General features: G+C 41.0%; 1 protein-coding gene across 1 annotated transcript in view; it reads right to left on the reverse strand.

The window, feature by feature from the left end:
• LOC148133577 (extracellular calcium-sensing receptor-like) overlaps positions 1–16,419 on the reverse strand; it is a 55,526-nt gene that overhangs the window by 25,205 nt on the left and 13,902 nt on the right. The window lies entirely within an intron of this gene.

A 16,419-nucleotide genomic window follows, 5' to 3' on the forward strand; every position in this document is an offset into this window, starting at 1 on the left:
TAATGGTCTACTCCATAGGAATAGTGGGAGACTGACCCCTCCGGTAAAGAGATGCACTCTCATAGCTACACATTTCAGAAAGGAGGGGAAAGGTACGCATGCATACATATTGATAAGGGATAACTTAATAGATCTGGGGGTATTTCCTGCCCTTCTCTTATCTACAGAGAAGAACAGTCTTTGAAAAAATGGCATCTTGAGAATCAGGGATTGTGTTCTGACCTTGGGTTCCCCAGAAAGCTCTAAGCAGACTCTTTGTCCCGGCAAAGCCCCTTTTATTAAAACGAAGGTGAATTTCTTGCATTCTCATTCAGCCAAAGGCCTGGCAAACAGTCTTTCCAGAGTGTCCTTAGGAGCACAGACCTTATCTAGCCTGGAGAGCTGCCAAGTAACTATTTCCAAACACGGTGCTGACAAGGAAGGGCTCGGCAGAGAGTCTCAGATGCACAGACAGAGCTTCAGACAGCTGCAACGAATGAATTGTTTCCTGCAACCCCCCCTCCCTTTTTGCTCCTCTTTTAATCCCTACGGGAGGATTAAATTCTCTGATTTTTAGGGGAGGACTAGCCGCCGAGAGTTGCCTCCAAGTGGGATGAGTGGTGCACAAGTTGAATAAATAAAACACTATGACTTTTTTTGTGTGTGGAAGTTTCTTTTAAAGAACTTTCCAAAAACTTGGGGGAGGTAGTGGAATGGAAGGTTGAAGTGGGCTGACCTTGCTGTTAATCTCCGAGCACATTTGAGCAAGCCACCTTGTGAAACAGTCACCCCAGTTTCTCAACCTGATGTTCCTTGATTGCAAGGTCTTGGCAGAGCACACCTGAACACTTCTGCATCTGCTGAGCCATGATTTTCCTCCAACAGACTAGATTAAAGTTAAGTATTGCTTGCTTATCTGGAGGCAGACCTGAGCTGTAAAATTAAAACTCGATTGTAAAAAACATAAATCTAATTTTCGGTAATAGTTTGTCCACGTTTATGGGATATGTCTCGGCTATTAACTTCCATAGTTTCAACGCCAACTCCTGCGGGCCTCACCCCCACATATAAGAGGTCCTTAAAAGGAATGTGCTTAAAAGTGCGTGAAAGCGTCTCTTGTCCCTGGCACGTTTTAATTTTTCATTGTGCTTGTTTGAATTTTTCATTTTTTTCGGTGAATAAACATCAAAATGAACGAACAAATTCGGCTTTTTCAATCCAACCCTTTTGTTAGCCAAGCCAACCAATCGGATCTTCTCACCGGCAATCGATCTAGCCTTGGGAATGCTTGATAAAAACCAAGGTGGAAATCCTAAATAATGATCACACTTCTCATCGAGATGATTACGGTCCAGTGAAATCAAGAGGGCCATAATTTCAAATGGTTTAATTTGTGGGTTTTTCATGAGGAGCCTGTTTGGAAAGCAATCTTGCAGCTTGCCCCTGGAAAGGAAAGGAGCGGGAGACGTAAAGTGTCTCCGTCGTGTCTTGGACCAGAGCTGGGCTGACTGGAGCCGAAAGGAGGTTGATGGAGAAGACCTCCATGGCCCGCAGGTAAGTTGGGAAGAGGCAGAATGCAAAGAAAGCCATCATGTCCCTGGAACCAAAAATTTGGGTGAGTTTCAGGTGAAAAAGTAATGATGTAGGTGCGTGGAGCAGCTCCACCCCACCCTGCCTCACCTGGAAGCATTCAAGGAGATCATAAAGACCCTCATGCCTAGGTAGGTAATAGCTGGAGTGGGCTTCAAAATATTAGCAACGGGTTCTCTGCCTGGTTGCTGGGTGGGTGTGGCCATGGTGGGTGTGGCTTAGCTAGCAGCCTGCACCATGACAGGGGGGTAGAATTTTTGCCCTCCCTGGGCTCCAAAGGCTTTCCTTGAGCCTGTGTGAGGTCAAAAATGGCCTCCCAGGGCTCTGGAGGTTCTTTGGAAGCAGGAAATGCCCATTTTCAGCCTTCCCAAACTTCCAGGAGGCCCGTTTTTCACTTGCCTGCATCCAAAAGTGGGCCACGTTGGGACTCCTGGGAGGGGAGAAGTGGGGTGGGCAGGTCCAGCCAGGAGTGGGATTTGGGGGTTCACCAAACTGCACAGAATCTTAGGGCTTTTCTGAACCCCTGCAAACCCCAGCAGCCCACCCCTGGGTAATAGTGGGAAACCCTAACCCTTCGTTGTCTCTTCTCAACTGCAAAGACCTCAATGGAACTGCATCCACATCAGGGTGTCAAACTTGATTTCATTGAGGGTGTCAGGATTCTGGCAGTTACCCCCCCCCCCCCCATTTAAATCATGAGTCTCAAACCAAACTTCCAAAACTTCAAAAGGATTTATTGGGAGTTAACATGTTCAGCACTGCCTGGGTGTAGCCGACTCTGAAACACATCATTCCCTGTCACCCTTGACCCTGGTTTTCCCTCCACCCCCTGGGTGTATCATAATTCATATTCTCCAATGGGACACATCCGTAGCCCAGAGTCATCAATCAGGCTCTCCAGTTAGAATTTTGCGCGGCAGAAACTTCAGTTGCCTAGTTACTATCTTTGAAAACATTTATGGAATGCACTTTTGGTTTTGCAAGCTGCCGCGCTGTTTCCCCCTCCCTTTCTGTTGGAACTCTAAAAAGACGAGAGAAATATTTTATGAGTGTGCTGCTTCAGGGTTGTGTTTGATCTCGGGGTTAGGGTTGGGTGCGGCCAGGGTGGGCATGGCTAGCTCGACATTACCCAAGTTGTGGGTGCCTTTGTGGGCTCCCAAGCTGTTTTCGGTTGCGATGGCTTCCTGCAACCATCTGCCAGTGAAAACAGAGCTTGGCCCTTCTGAGCTTCATTTTAGCTGGTAGAGGCAACGTGGGCCAGTCCTTCACTGTTTCCAGGGTGGCCTCATGGGCCACATCTAAGCAGCCTGCAGCCTGGATCTGGCCCCTGGGCCTTGAGTTTGACACCCCTGATCTACAGACGGACATGTTGAGGCAATTCCCCGTTAGGAGAATGAGCGTACACAGGGAGATGTAGTGAGAGTAGTGAAGAATAACACACAACTAGCACACAGATACACTATAATAAAATGTAGGTTTTTACTTCCAGTAAAACGGTTAAGCAAAGTTCAACGAACAGTCCAAGTCATTCACGGTTAAAGCAGTCAGTGTTCAGTCCAGGGATAATCCAATAACAAATCCAGTAAATGGGGGATAAATGGGGAACTTATCCAATTTGCAGAATGTTAGGTATAACATTGATACCAAATATGGTTTGGGTGAATAAATATATAAAACTTAGATATCATGGTTTAAGTGCTTATCACTTTAAGCACAATGCTGCAGGCAATTAGCCGATTTAGGGTGCGGTTAGAAGTTACAATATAAGGAAGCATTAGAAGCTGGAAAGCTAACTGTGACTGTGACTGTGATTAACTGTGAGTACTGATTGTACTGTGCCTGTGACTGTGACTTACTGTGACTAACTGTGAATACTGATTGTACTGTGCCTGTGACTGAGATGATCCTGTCTGCTACTGTTTGCTGATTTACTGCGGAATTCAACTGTTCTACTGTTTGAGCGTCTTGCTGAATATCCAGCGATTGTTCCTCTGGAGAGAGGCACCGGAGGAGGAGAAGATATCTTTATCGGCTGATAAAGATATTGTAAGGACTCTTAACTTGGACTGTAATAGTGAGTCTTACTGGATGGAAATATAGTGAATGACTAATGGACTGAATGACAATGTTTTAAACTCTAAATGGATTAAAAACTATTTAAACTACAAACAGTGTTTGTGTTCAGTGTGTGTATACTCTGGGGCCCTTCCGCTCTTGTTTGGCTGCCTGGCTTGACTACTGCTGCAATACTCTGCTAGGGGTTAATCCCCAAACACTAACATTGGTTATGGGCCCAGCAGCATAGTCTAACTAACCAGGATATAGCAGAGAGAGTTGGTGTGAGTTGCACATTACTGTAAAAACAAACTGTTTTAATTAGTTTAAAATAGTCAAAATATCTGAAGAGTAATGGCACAAGTAAATTTGTCACAACTGTCCATGATATCCAGGCTGGATGGAACAAACTATGTTTCATGGTCAATGAAATGTAGTTTACTTCTACGCAGAGAAGGTTTGTGGGACATTATAGCAAACCCACCAGATGTGAGTAGCTGGGATCCTGCTGATGATGATGATAACGAAAAGTTACAAGACTTTAAACTGAAGAATGAGCAGGCTTTATGCATCATAGGACTGACTCTCTGTGATCAGCAGCTTGTCCATATTCGTGGAGAAGAAAATGCTGCAAACTGCTGGGAGAACCTCAGGAAGATTTATGTTCGGGACAGTGTAGGAGCACATATAAATCTTACACGGAAGCTTTTTCGAACGCATCTTCAGAGGAATGGAGATATGTTAGTTCATTTAAACTGTATGAAGAGCATTTTTCAAGAATTGCAAAAAAAAGAGCTTATATTTAATGAACTGCAACAAGTCTACATAATATTATCTTCATTAGATCAAAGCTATGATGACTATGTGACTTCGTTGGAAGTATTGCCTAAGGATAGCCTCTCATTAACCGAGATTACAGGCAGGCTACTAGAAGAAGCCAGAAGAAGGTGTGAGCGTGACGAGCTGAGAGAAGATAAGAAAGAAGAGAAATTATCTTCAAAGCTTGAAAGAAACCAGCTTAGCAAAGTAAAGCACCCGGAAGAAGAGAATTTATCTTCGACGGCATACACAATTAAAAAGTGTTTTAATTGTGGAGGCAGAGGACATTTGGCAAGATTCTGCAAAAAGAGAAAAAGCCAGAATATAAAAAAGCCAAAGAAAGCATTTGAACTAGCCACGTTTAGCAACTCTGATGTGAAGAATGATATATGGGTGGTTGACAGTGGCGCATCCCACTGCATCACAAGAGATAAGACAAAATTTATAAAAATGTCTAAAAGCTCTCAACATATATCTCTTGCTAACGGCTGGAATCTTAAAGCGAAAGGAGAAGGTCTTGCACATTGTCCGTGCATAAACCAGGATATAAAAATGTTATATGTACCGCAACTAAAGTTTAATTTGCTTTCTGTAAGGGTATTAGATAAATTAGGTTATGTAATTACTTTTAAGGATAATAATTGCATAATTGAAAAAGATAACAAAAGGGTAACTGCAGCTTTAAATGGAACATTATATGTCTTAGATAATAGTAAGAAAGGGGAGGCACAGACTGTATTTAATAATATAAAGCCTCATAATGAATGTATCCATTTATTGCATAGGCGTTTGGGGCATGTAAATTTTAAAATGTTAAAACGTACAGTTGAGTTATCTGAAGGAATAAGGTTAAAACCTTGTGATAAATATTTGCGTTGTAATGTTTGCTGTGAAGATAAGAGCAAAGTATTGCCTGCAAATAGGCTAAATGGTTTCAAAACAAAAGAACCTTTAGAAGTGGTATTTGCAGACATCATAGGTCCAAAGAAACCCAGTATGGGGGGTGCTAGATATATACTGAGCATTCTGGACCATTATTCTAGATATGGGTTTTGCTATTTAATGAAAAGCAAAACTGAAACATATCAACATTTTTTCAATTGGCTTAAGTTTGCTGAAAGAAAGTCTAAACGACAACTGATAACCCTGGTGACAGATAACGGTACGGAATTTATTAATAACAAATTCCAGAACAGACTTAAGGTAGCTGGAATAGAGCATAAGAAGTCTGCTCCATACAGGCCAGAACATAACGCTTTTATTGAAAGAAGAGGCCAAACACTACAGGCAATGGTTAGAACAATGTTAAATGATTCTGGGTTACCTGATTCTTTGTGGGGGGAGGCTACAATGTGTGCTAATAACATATTGAACAACGTTGTTAATACAACAACAGGTGAAATACCATTCACCAGGTGGCATGGCAGGAAACCTGACCTAAGTTACCTGCACACATTTGGTGCACCAGCATGGGTGCATATCCCTAAACAACTCAGGCATAAAGGGCAACACAGAGCTAAACGATTTTTCTTCGTTGGTTATCAGGCAAACCATAGGGCATATAGATTTTGGGAGAAAGGCACATCTAAAGTGTTATGTAGTGCTAGTGCCCAATTTCTAGAACATGAAGGATGGGAGAAATTAGAACAGGATGCCAATAAAGATGTAATTATTGAATCCTATAGAAATCCCATTAGTTATCCCTGTAACTTTAAAAATAAAGTAAAGAGACAAATACAGGATGAAATAGTGCCCATAAAGGAAGAAACAGATTCAATAGCTGAACAGGATGAGGAAGATGAACAGGTAGTAGTTCAACAAAGTCCTCCTGTAAGCCCTGTAATTCCCAGAAGAACTACATGTGTATCTAGACCGCCTGATAGGTACCAGGCTAACACAGTGTGCCAGATTAATCAAGTTCCTAATTCTGTTGAAGAAATTAAAAAGTATCCTACTAAGGAAAAAGAAAGTTGGTATGCAGCAATGAATAAGGAACTGAATTCATTAAGAGATATGAAAGTGTATGAGAATGCCAAATTACCTGTTCCATTGGCTGCAAATGGATTTTTAAGGTAAAAACAGATAAAAATGGTAATTTAATCCATAAGGCAAGGTTAGTAGCCCAAGGTTTTAGGCAGAATGCCAATGACTACGATGAGGTGTTTGCACCTAGTCTTAAGGCAGCAACCTTGAGGGCAGCTTTAGTGTGGGCAGCTAGTAAAAACTATATAGTTAACCATCTAGATGTGGAAACTGCTTACTTGCACGCCCCATTAAAACATACTATTTATATGAAAAAACCTGTTGGTATTAAAAGTGAAAATAAGGATAATAATGATTGTTGGTTGTTAAAGAAAAGCCTCTATGGTCTTAAACAATCAGGCTATGAATGGAACCAGTATATTGTAAAGGAACTAAACAATATAGGATTTAAAGCTGGTTTAGCCGATCCATGTCTGTTTAAGAGGGAGACAAATGGGAAAGTGTGGCTATTCTGTCTTAGTATTTTTCCATAAGACAAATCCTGCTCAGCACGTATACCTCTCAGAGCAAAGTTCACTAAGCTGACAGGAAAAGAACTGACAGGAAGAAGCTGAAGTTGATAAGATTAACACAAGGTCTGTGTCAGATAAAAGAAAAACATGTTTATCAGTCAAAAAGTTCGTTACTTGTATCACGTAGCCTGGACTCAAAGATAAAGTTTGTAACTTCTTTGTCTTTCTGTAATCCCTCACCCCCCTTCTTTGATTCAGCACAAATAAAAGAGGACAGCGTAGAGCAAGCTGGCAGCCTGAACAATCCCATCTGTCTCAGGCTCAACTGGGACAATTCCATCTGCCCCAGGCAATGCGCTGCCTCACCTAAAGATATCTTCGTCTTGTGTTCTTTTTTCTTTCTGCTTTGCAATCACTCTTGCGAGAGTCCCGCAATCACCCTGGCTAGGGTTCTGCTGCCATCTGCTGGCTCAAACTCACCCTGGATAGGGTCCTGCTTTTGCCAAACTTCGCCTTTGCGAGGGCTTCTCTGTATCTCACCCTTGCGAGGGTCCCGTTCTGAGAGGAATTCAGCAATCAACCAGAAGATCGAAACAACAGACTGGTCGCTCAACGCGACAGCTGGGGGCTCGTCCGGGATCCCTTGATTCGTCCGGGATCTCTTCGACTTTCTGGTTCCAAGGTGTGACTTCTGGCTAGAGGTGCATCGCCTTCACTCCCATTGCTACGCACCTGGCATAGGTTTCGACGAATCGTAAGTAATGGGCTCCTCACTTTCTCAAGTTTCGTCAGGGCACAGGGACGAACTTTATAGTCTAGTAAGAAGAAGGCTAATTCCTTTCAGAAAATTAATGGTACAACTGTGTACCCAATTTCGAAGAAATCTTTAAATAAATTTATAATTTATATTGAGGCACACTGTCCAGCCTATCCATCTGCTGGAACTCTTAGCCATTCTCAATGGGAAAAATTAGGAAAATATTTACATGAAATTCCCAGAGCTCCCATGGATATACTTATCTCTTGGAGAGCAATAATGGCTGCTATATCAATTGTTTATCCATCTTCTAGTCTTCCTGAAAATTCTTTTCTCCTGTTTCCTCTGATTCCCCTTCTTCTCATTCAAAAACTTCTACAATTTCTTCCTTACCACCTCCATATCCTGACACTTCTTCCCCTCCTCCCCTCCTCCCTACAACCCACCTCACATTCCTGATGTTAACCCTATCAACTCCACTGATTCTCCTGCCTCCTTGCCTGTTCGTAATACCTTTCAGAAGGCACTGATTAAAGGATTCTTTTCTCTGACATCTTCTCAACTTGCTGCTTGGCACAATGACTATCGCTTAGCAGTTCAATCTGTTGCAACAGCTGGCCTTCCTCAAGCTGTTACCCTGGACCATCTTCTTTGTCAGGGAGCCATCCCGTACTCCACAGGATGAGATTCAGATGGGGGCAGGGGTTATCCCATCATGAGAAAGGTCCTTCTCAACCTTCTTTGTCTTTTAACAAAATTCTTCAAGGACCCCACAGTTTTTTCATTCTTATTCTCAGTGTGTTCCATCTTAGAACAAATCATTTAACTGTCTTTTATAACTTCTCTGTTGTGTCTGTTCAACCTGTGGGGCCGTGATCTTACGTCTCAACTTAACACAAAACTCATTATTGATTAATGGAATCTTTTGCTAAAACTCTACCATGTGTCAATACTATGTAAATAATGTCTTGCTACTCTATTGTTCTGATTTTCCACAATTTCTGATGTACTTGAGAAGACAAGAGTGGGAAGCTAAGATTGTTTATTGCACGTAGATTTGATGATAAAGATGAAGGAAGGAAATGGAAGTAGGAAGGAGAGAGATGGTTTGTGGATGTGTTGTTTGAAGGAAGGAAAGAGGCTTTGACAAATTGAGAAGGATGTGTATGTCTGTGAATGCAATGAGGGAATTCTGGATGTTTGTTTGAAAGTAAACAAGAAAGTAGCAAAGAAAAAAGAAATGAGAGGGCGACCCCTAGTGGGCTGCTCTTTTCAGAGAACATAGATTGATTCCACCAAAATATCAGAGAAAGGGAGGGGCAATACCAGCCCATCGCTTTTCTGAGTAAAACTCTCTGTCTCTGTTTTCTCAACCCACCTTGGTTCAACTTCATCAATATCTGGGTACCATAAACTGGGCCCGATCTTTCCTGTCTTTAACCACCTTCTCTTGCTATTCTTTCCACTCATCAACTACTGACTGCAATAATTGTTCAAATATCAAATGCAAAAAATCTTCATATCTTGGAATGGTTACATCTACAACACACTCCAAAAACATCTATTTTTACTAGAGCAGCACAAATGGCTTCTCTTATAGAAAAAGGGCGTAAGAGAACCAAAGCTCTAATGGGAATGGATATTTTTACATTGTATATTCCTTTTAAGATTACTCAATGGAAACCTCTTTTTCAGACTTCCACAACACTGCAGGATGCGTTGGAAGATTGGTGTGGCCAAGTGTCGTGCCACCTTCCTTCTGATTCACGACTGCAGGTGTTGAAAACAGTTCCTTTTGTTTTACAATCACCTTTTGTCCAACAGCCATTGAAGGAAGGCTTAACTGTCTTTACTGATGGTTCAAAAAATATTGGAGCATGTACATGGTATGAAAATGCTCAATGGCATAAACGTTTAACTACTTCACAATCATCAGCACAACAAGCTGAATTAGCTGCTTTCCTATTGGCGTTGTCTCTTTTTTCACAACAATCTTTAAATGTAATATCTGATAGTATGTATGTTACTCAGATGGTTGCTCATATTTTTGATGCATATATTTCTCCTGTTACCCCTCCCTCTCTAATGAAACTTTTTTACAGCTTCAGACACTGCTGAAAAAGTGAGAAAAACTTTTATTTGTAGCCCATATCAGAAGTCATCAGCAATTGCCTGGATTCCTAGCAGAAGGCAATCACATGGCAGATGAGGCTTGTAAAATTATGGCCTCCTCTCCCTTCTCCAACAGCTTTCACCTGGGGAGAGTCATGATTATTTTCATCAAAACAGGAAAGCCCTGGTACAACAATTTGGAATTACATATCAAGAAGCCACAGCAATAATTCAACAATGTCCAACATGTAGCCTGCAGGCCAAAGGTATCCCTGAAGGTGTTAATCCTAGGGGTACTCAAGCCTGTGATACATGGCAAATGGATGTAACTCATTATCCTCCCTTTGCTCCCTGGAAATACATTCATGTATCAGTAGATACGTATTCAGGGTTTATTATAGCAACATTGCAAAGAGGAGAGGCTACAAAAAATGTTATTAATCACTGTATTCGATCATTCATAACGTTGGGATGTCCAAAAATTCTCAAAACAGATAATGGTCCTGCTTATGTCAGTTCTCCCTTTGCTGAGTTTTGTCATAAGTGGGCCATCACTCATAAGTTTGGCTTACCCTTCAACAGCCAAGGGCAAGCGATTGTGGAGAGGACACACTTAACTTTAAAACAAGCCCTTGATCGGCACTTGGGGAAAAAAGGCTCAGGCCCCCCGAACCTCCCAACGTTGCAAAATATCTTAAATGTTTGTCTGTACACTCTTAACTTTCTCAATCTTACTGGCTCTCCTCCCTCCACAGTGGCTTCTCGCCACTTCACCAAGCCAGTAGTTCCCTCTTCCCGTCCTATTGTTTATTTCAGACAGCTTCCAGATCCTGCGTGGAAAGGTCCTGCACAGCTCATCACCTGGGGAAAAGGTTACGCAGCTGTTCAACTTCCTGATCGAGTGCTTTGGGTTCCTGCTCGCTGTGTCAGACCTTACCATGGCAAACCTGACTCTAACCCTAATCTTTCTTCTGATATCAATACTTCCTGTCTTTTCTCAATTTAAGGCATCTCCTGATGCTATTTTTACTTTCCTTGCTGACACTGTTACCTTTATTTTTAAAGATAATCTTCTTTCTGCATGTAATTATGTTTTCCAACACAATGGTAGTTTTCTTTCTCCTACTTCTGACATAACTATTTACTATTACTATTCTCCTTGTTTAATATTTTTAACTATGCATGTTACTCCACTTACTATAGGTTCTTATTCTTGCTTAGGATTTTTTCACAATCACACTTATTTCAATCACACTGTTCTATTGCTTTACACTTCTTCAGTGGCATCTACTCCACTATCTTCTGTTTTACTTACGTTGCCATCTCAAGCTAATTCTGAGACAACTTTTCCTGGAGATAAACTACGCTGGCATCTTCGTTGCTGCTTTCCACCCTGTGATGTCACCAAATGCATATTGCATCATTCATCTTCCTGGGTTCCTGATCGCTACAAACCACCTGTCGTGCGAAGACGCCACCTCATCCCTGATGACATTCATCGCAAGACTACAGCTCTCATTCGAGCTCGCCATCTTGGGTATCCTGCCTTCATCGCTGACAACTCCATCTCTAAGCAGTCTGCATCTCATGCTGTTCCAAGATTTGGCTATCATCGCACTCCTCAAAGTATACAATCATCTTCTACAAATGAACATCAACCTCAAACTTACACCTGGACTATCCTTGACTTTCAAGGAAAAATTTTAAACACCACCACTAATTATACTAGATGGCCATGGTTTCCTCAGCTTTTCATGGATTTTGCTGAAATGGGGACAGGAGTAGAAAAATTCGCAGACAAAAAACTACAAGCTGATACATGGGACAAGCAAGGCTCCTGTTCTCCAGCACCTGCTGACAACTTTAGATTATATTTTTGTCATGCTCATAGTACTGGTACTTCTCGCTCTGCCTGCGGTGGGGTAGTTGACAGATATTGTAAAAATGGAGTTGTGTATCCACAGGTCATATCTGGTGGGAAGCACCTACCAAAAAATGACTATATTCATATTACCCGTGCTCAAGCACATCTTCCCTGCTCTCAATGGCCTTGTTGTGGACAGAGAATAAATCCACTCAGAATCACTTTTACTGCACAAGGAAAGACACTTGCAAGAAAACAATGGATGGTTGGGTTCACTTGGGGAGGACGTCAGTGGGATGGTCAAGGAGATGAAGGGAATATTTTTACAATTCGTCTTTCTATATCTATGTCTCATTATGATGTTGGTCCCAATCCTAATTTGAAATCAACCTTTCTACAAAAACCCAATATTCAGGTGAATCCATTAGTACAGTTGGTCAATTCTTCTTACACATTGTTAGCAACTACACTTAATGATTCATCTAAAACTGATAGTTTGAATACACTTGACAATGAAGTTAACAATACTCAAAAAACAGTTAGCTTTCTCACATCTGTAATTGAATCAAAAGATCTTGTCAAAAAACCTTTGCTGGAATGGTACTCTGACCAAGAGTCAGAAGAGCAAATAGACACTAATAACTCCTTTTCTCCCAAAGAAGTTTTGTTAACTATGCCAAGTCATGATTTGGGGATGAGGATTTTTCCTCGTATGAGTTGGTTCTGTAAGGCATCAACAAACCGAAGGGTTTGTTGCCACCTTATGGGACTACTCGGGAGGAGAAAGGACTCTACCTAGAATCATGAGCACAAAAATAAAGAAAAGGAGGAATTGTGGCTATTCTGTCTCAGTATTTTTCCATAAGACAAATCCTGCTCAGCACGTATACCTCTCAGAGCAAAGTTCACTAAGCTGACAGGAAAAGAACTGACAGGAAGAAGCTGAAGTTGATAAGATTAACACAAAGGTCTGTGTCAGATAAAAGAAAAACATGTTTATCAGTCAAAAAGTTCGTTACTTGTATCACGTAGCCTGGACTCAAAGATAAAGTTTGTAACTTCTTTGTCTTTCTGTAATCCCTCACCCCCTTCTTTGATTCAGCACAAATAAAAGAGGACAGCGTAGAGCAAGCTGGCAGCCTGAACAATCCCATCTGTCTCAGGCTCAACTGGGACAATTCCATCTGCCCCAGGCAATGCGCTGCCTCACCTAAAGATATCTTCGTCTTGTGTTCTTTTTCTTTCTGCTTTGCAATCACTCTTGCAAGAGTCCCGCAATCACCCTGGCTAGGGTTCCGCTGCCATCTGCTGGCTCAAACTCACCCTGGATAGGGTCCTGCTTTTGCCAAACTTCGCCCTTGCGAGGGCTTCTCTGTATCTCACCCTTGCGAGGGTCCCGTTCTGAGAGGAATTCAGCAATCAACCAGAAGATCGAAACAACAGACCGGTCGCTCAACGCGACAGGAAAGTATCATTATTATTGTTGTTCACAGATGATATTGCATTGATTACTGAAACTAATGATGAAGCAAATAAAATAATAGCATCATTAGGAAAGAGAATAAAGATCAAGCAATTAGGGGAGATAAAGAAGTATCTCGATTTGAATATAAAGAAAACACGGAAAGGTTTTAAGATATCTCAGGAAGATAAGATAAGCAAATTCCTAAAAGATTACAAGATGGAGCTTTGTAAGCCGGCTAAGACTCCAATGAGTCAGGAGTTTAGCAACACTGATGAACAAAGCCCGGAGTTTGATAAGGTGATTTATCAATCTTTAATTGGTAGTTTGACTTATATAAGTAATTGGTCTAGACCAGATATATCGTACTGTGTGAATCAGTTGGCTAGATTTAATTCTGAACCGTGTGAAAGACACTGGATTGCAGCTAAGAGGATATTAAGATATCTTAAAAAGACAATGAATTATTCATTGTATTTAGAACCAAAGGGTGATTTAATTCTGAGTGCTTATGCAGATGCTAGTTTTGCATCAGAAAGAGACACTAGAAAGTCGACTTCAGGAACAGCCATAATGCTGGGTAAGACATTAATAGGCTGGAAGTCAATAAGACAACAGCATATAAGTTTGTCTACTATGGAGGCAGAATTCTCCTGTTTATCTCTGTTATGTACAGAATTAATAATGTATAAACAAATGTTAATTGATATAGGTATAACTGTGGATTATCCTATAATTATACATGAAGATAATCAGGCAGCAATTCAAATGGCCACAAATATTGCAGTAAAAACAAGGAGCAAGCATACAGATCTAAGATACCTAAACGTGAGACAATCTGTAAGAAGTAAGATGATTCAGCTAGAGTACTGTATGTCGGAGGACAATTTAGCCGATAATTTTACTAAAGCCCAAGGTGCCAGTAAGAACCAGGAGAGTTGTGAAAACTATGGGGTTAGATTGTAAATATATTTATTTCACCCAAAAGGGGAGTATGTTAGGTATAACATTGATACCAAATATGGTTTGGGTGAATAAATATATAAAACTTAGATATCATGGTTTAAGTGGTTATCACTTTAAGCACAATGCTGCAGGCAATTAGCCGATTTAGGGTGCGGTTAGAAGTTACAATATAAGGAAGCATTAGAAGCTGGAAAGCTAACTGTGACTGTGACTGTGATTAACTGTGAGTACTGATTGTACTGTGCCTGTGACTGTGACTTACTGTGACTAACTGTGAATACTGATTGTACTGTGCCTGTGACTGAGATGATCCTGTCTGCTACTGTTTGCTGATTTACTGCGGAATTCAACTGTTCTACTGTTTGAGCGTCTTGCTGAATATCCAGCGATTGTTCCTCTGGAGAGAGGCACCGGAGGAGGAGAAGATATCTTTATCGGCTGATAAAGATATTGTAAGGACTCTTAACTTGGACTGTAATAGTGAGTCTTACTGGATGGAAATATAGTGAATGACTAATGGACTGAATGACAATGTTTTAAACTCTAAATGGATTAAAAACTATTTAAACTACAAACAGTGTTTGTGTTCAGTGTGTGTATACTCTGGGGCCCTTCCGCTCTCGTTTGGCTGCCTGGCTTGACTACTGCTGCAATACTCTGCTAGGGGTTAATCCCCAAACACTAACACAGATGACACCAAGCTGGCAGGAATAGCCAACACTCCAGAAGATGAGCTTAAGATCCAGAAGGACCTTGACAGATTTGAAGATTGGATGCTATCTAACGAAATGAAATTCAAGGATGAAAAAATTAAGGTTCTACATTGAGGCAAGAAAAACCAAACACACAGGTACAGTATAGGTGGTACCTTGCTCAGTAGGAGTAACTGTGAGAGGGATCTTAGAGTTCTAGTGGACAACCATTTAAATAGGAGCCAGCAGTGTGTAGCAGCTGCAAAAAAACCCGACACAGTTCTAGACTGCATAAACAGGAATAGAATCAAGATCACGTGAAGTGTTAATGACACTTTATAATGGCTTGGTGAGGCCACACTTGGAATACTGCTTTCAGTTTTGGTCGCCACAATGTAGAAAAGGATGCTGAGACTCTAGAAAGAGTGCAGAGAAGAGCAACCAAGAGGATTAGGGGACTGGAGGCTAAAACATACGAAGAATGGTTGCAGGAAATGGGTATGTCTATGAAAAGAAGGATTAAGGGAGACAGGATAGCAGTCTTCTGATATCAAAGGAGCTGCCACAAAAGAGGGGGGTCAATCTATTCTCCAAAGCACCTGAAGGCAGGACAAGAAGCAATGGATGGAAACTCATCAAGGAGAGAAGCAACTTAGAACTAAGGAGAAATTTCCTGACACTTAGAACAATTAATCAGTGGAACAACATGTCTCCAGAAGTTGTGAATGCTCCAACACTGGAAGTTTTTAAAAAGATATTGGATATCCATTTGTCTGAAATGATACAGGGTTTCCTGACTAAGCAGGGGGTTGGGCTAGAAGACCTCTAAGGTCCCTTCCAACTCTGTTATTCTTGAAAAAATAGCATCTTTGAAGGATTAGAGAGAGACTTTCCTGCATTAGACCTAGAAAACCTAGAACTATGCTGCCTTCGGTCCGATCTTAGTATAGTACATAAAATTATATGTTGCAATTTCCTACCTGTCAATGAATACTTCAGCTTCAACCACAACAATACAAGAGCACACAATAGATACAAACTCAAGGTTAATCGCATGAAACTTGACTGCAGGAAATACGACTTCAGCAACAGAGTGGTCAATGTCTGGAATACTCTACCTGACTCTGTGGTTTCTTCCCCAAACCTCCAAAATTTTAACCTTAGACTGTCTACTATTGACCTCACCTCTTTCCTAAGAGGTCTGTAGGGGGTGTGCATAAGTGCACCAACGTGCTTACCGTCCCTGTCTTATTGTTTCTTTTATTTTTCTTATTCGTATCCATTTCATGTATTCATAACTATGTTTATACTTATACCTATTATCTAATAATCACTTGACAAAATAAAATAAATTAATAAATAAATCCAGTTTGGGGAAAATTTCTGACTTCATTTTTATTGGATATGCTCATATCTTTGGTACTTTATTCAGATATTTATATCTACTTCCACTATATATGTAAGTATTTTTTTAAAAATAGAAATTGCTTTTTAATTCTCTTTGTCACATCTAAAGTTCAGCAGGGGGAGTGATGGAACAGAGGGAGGAAAAGACATATGAGCCACATAGCAGGAAAACTAATATCCTGCTAAACTGCCTTGGTTTATTTCTCTGTGGATGAGGAAGA

The sequence above is a fragment of the Notechis scutatus genome, chromosome 1, assembly GCF_049901735.1.
Source record: "Notechis scutatus isolate UNSWTSFEM ecotype Mainland chromosome 1, rNotScu1.2, whole genome shotgun sequence".
Lineage (NCBI taxonomy): Eukaryota > Metazoa > Chordata > Lepidosauria > Squamata > Elapidae > Notechis > Notechis scutatus.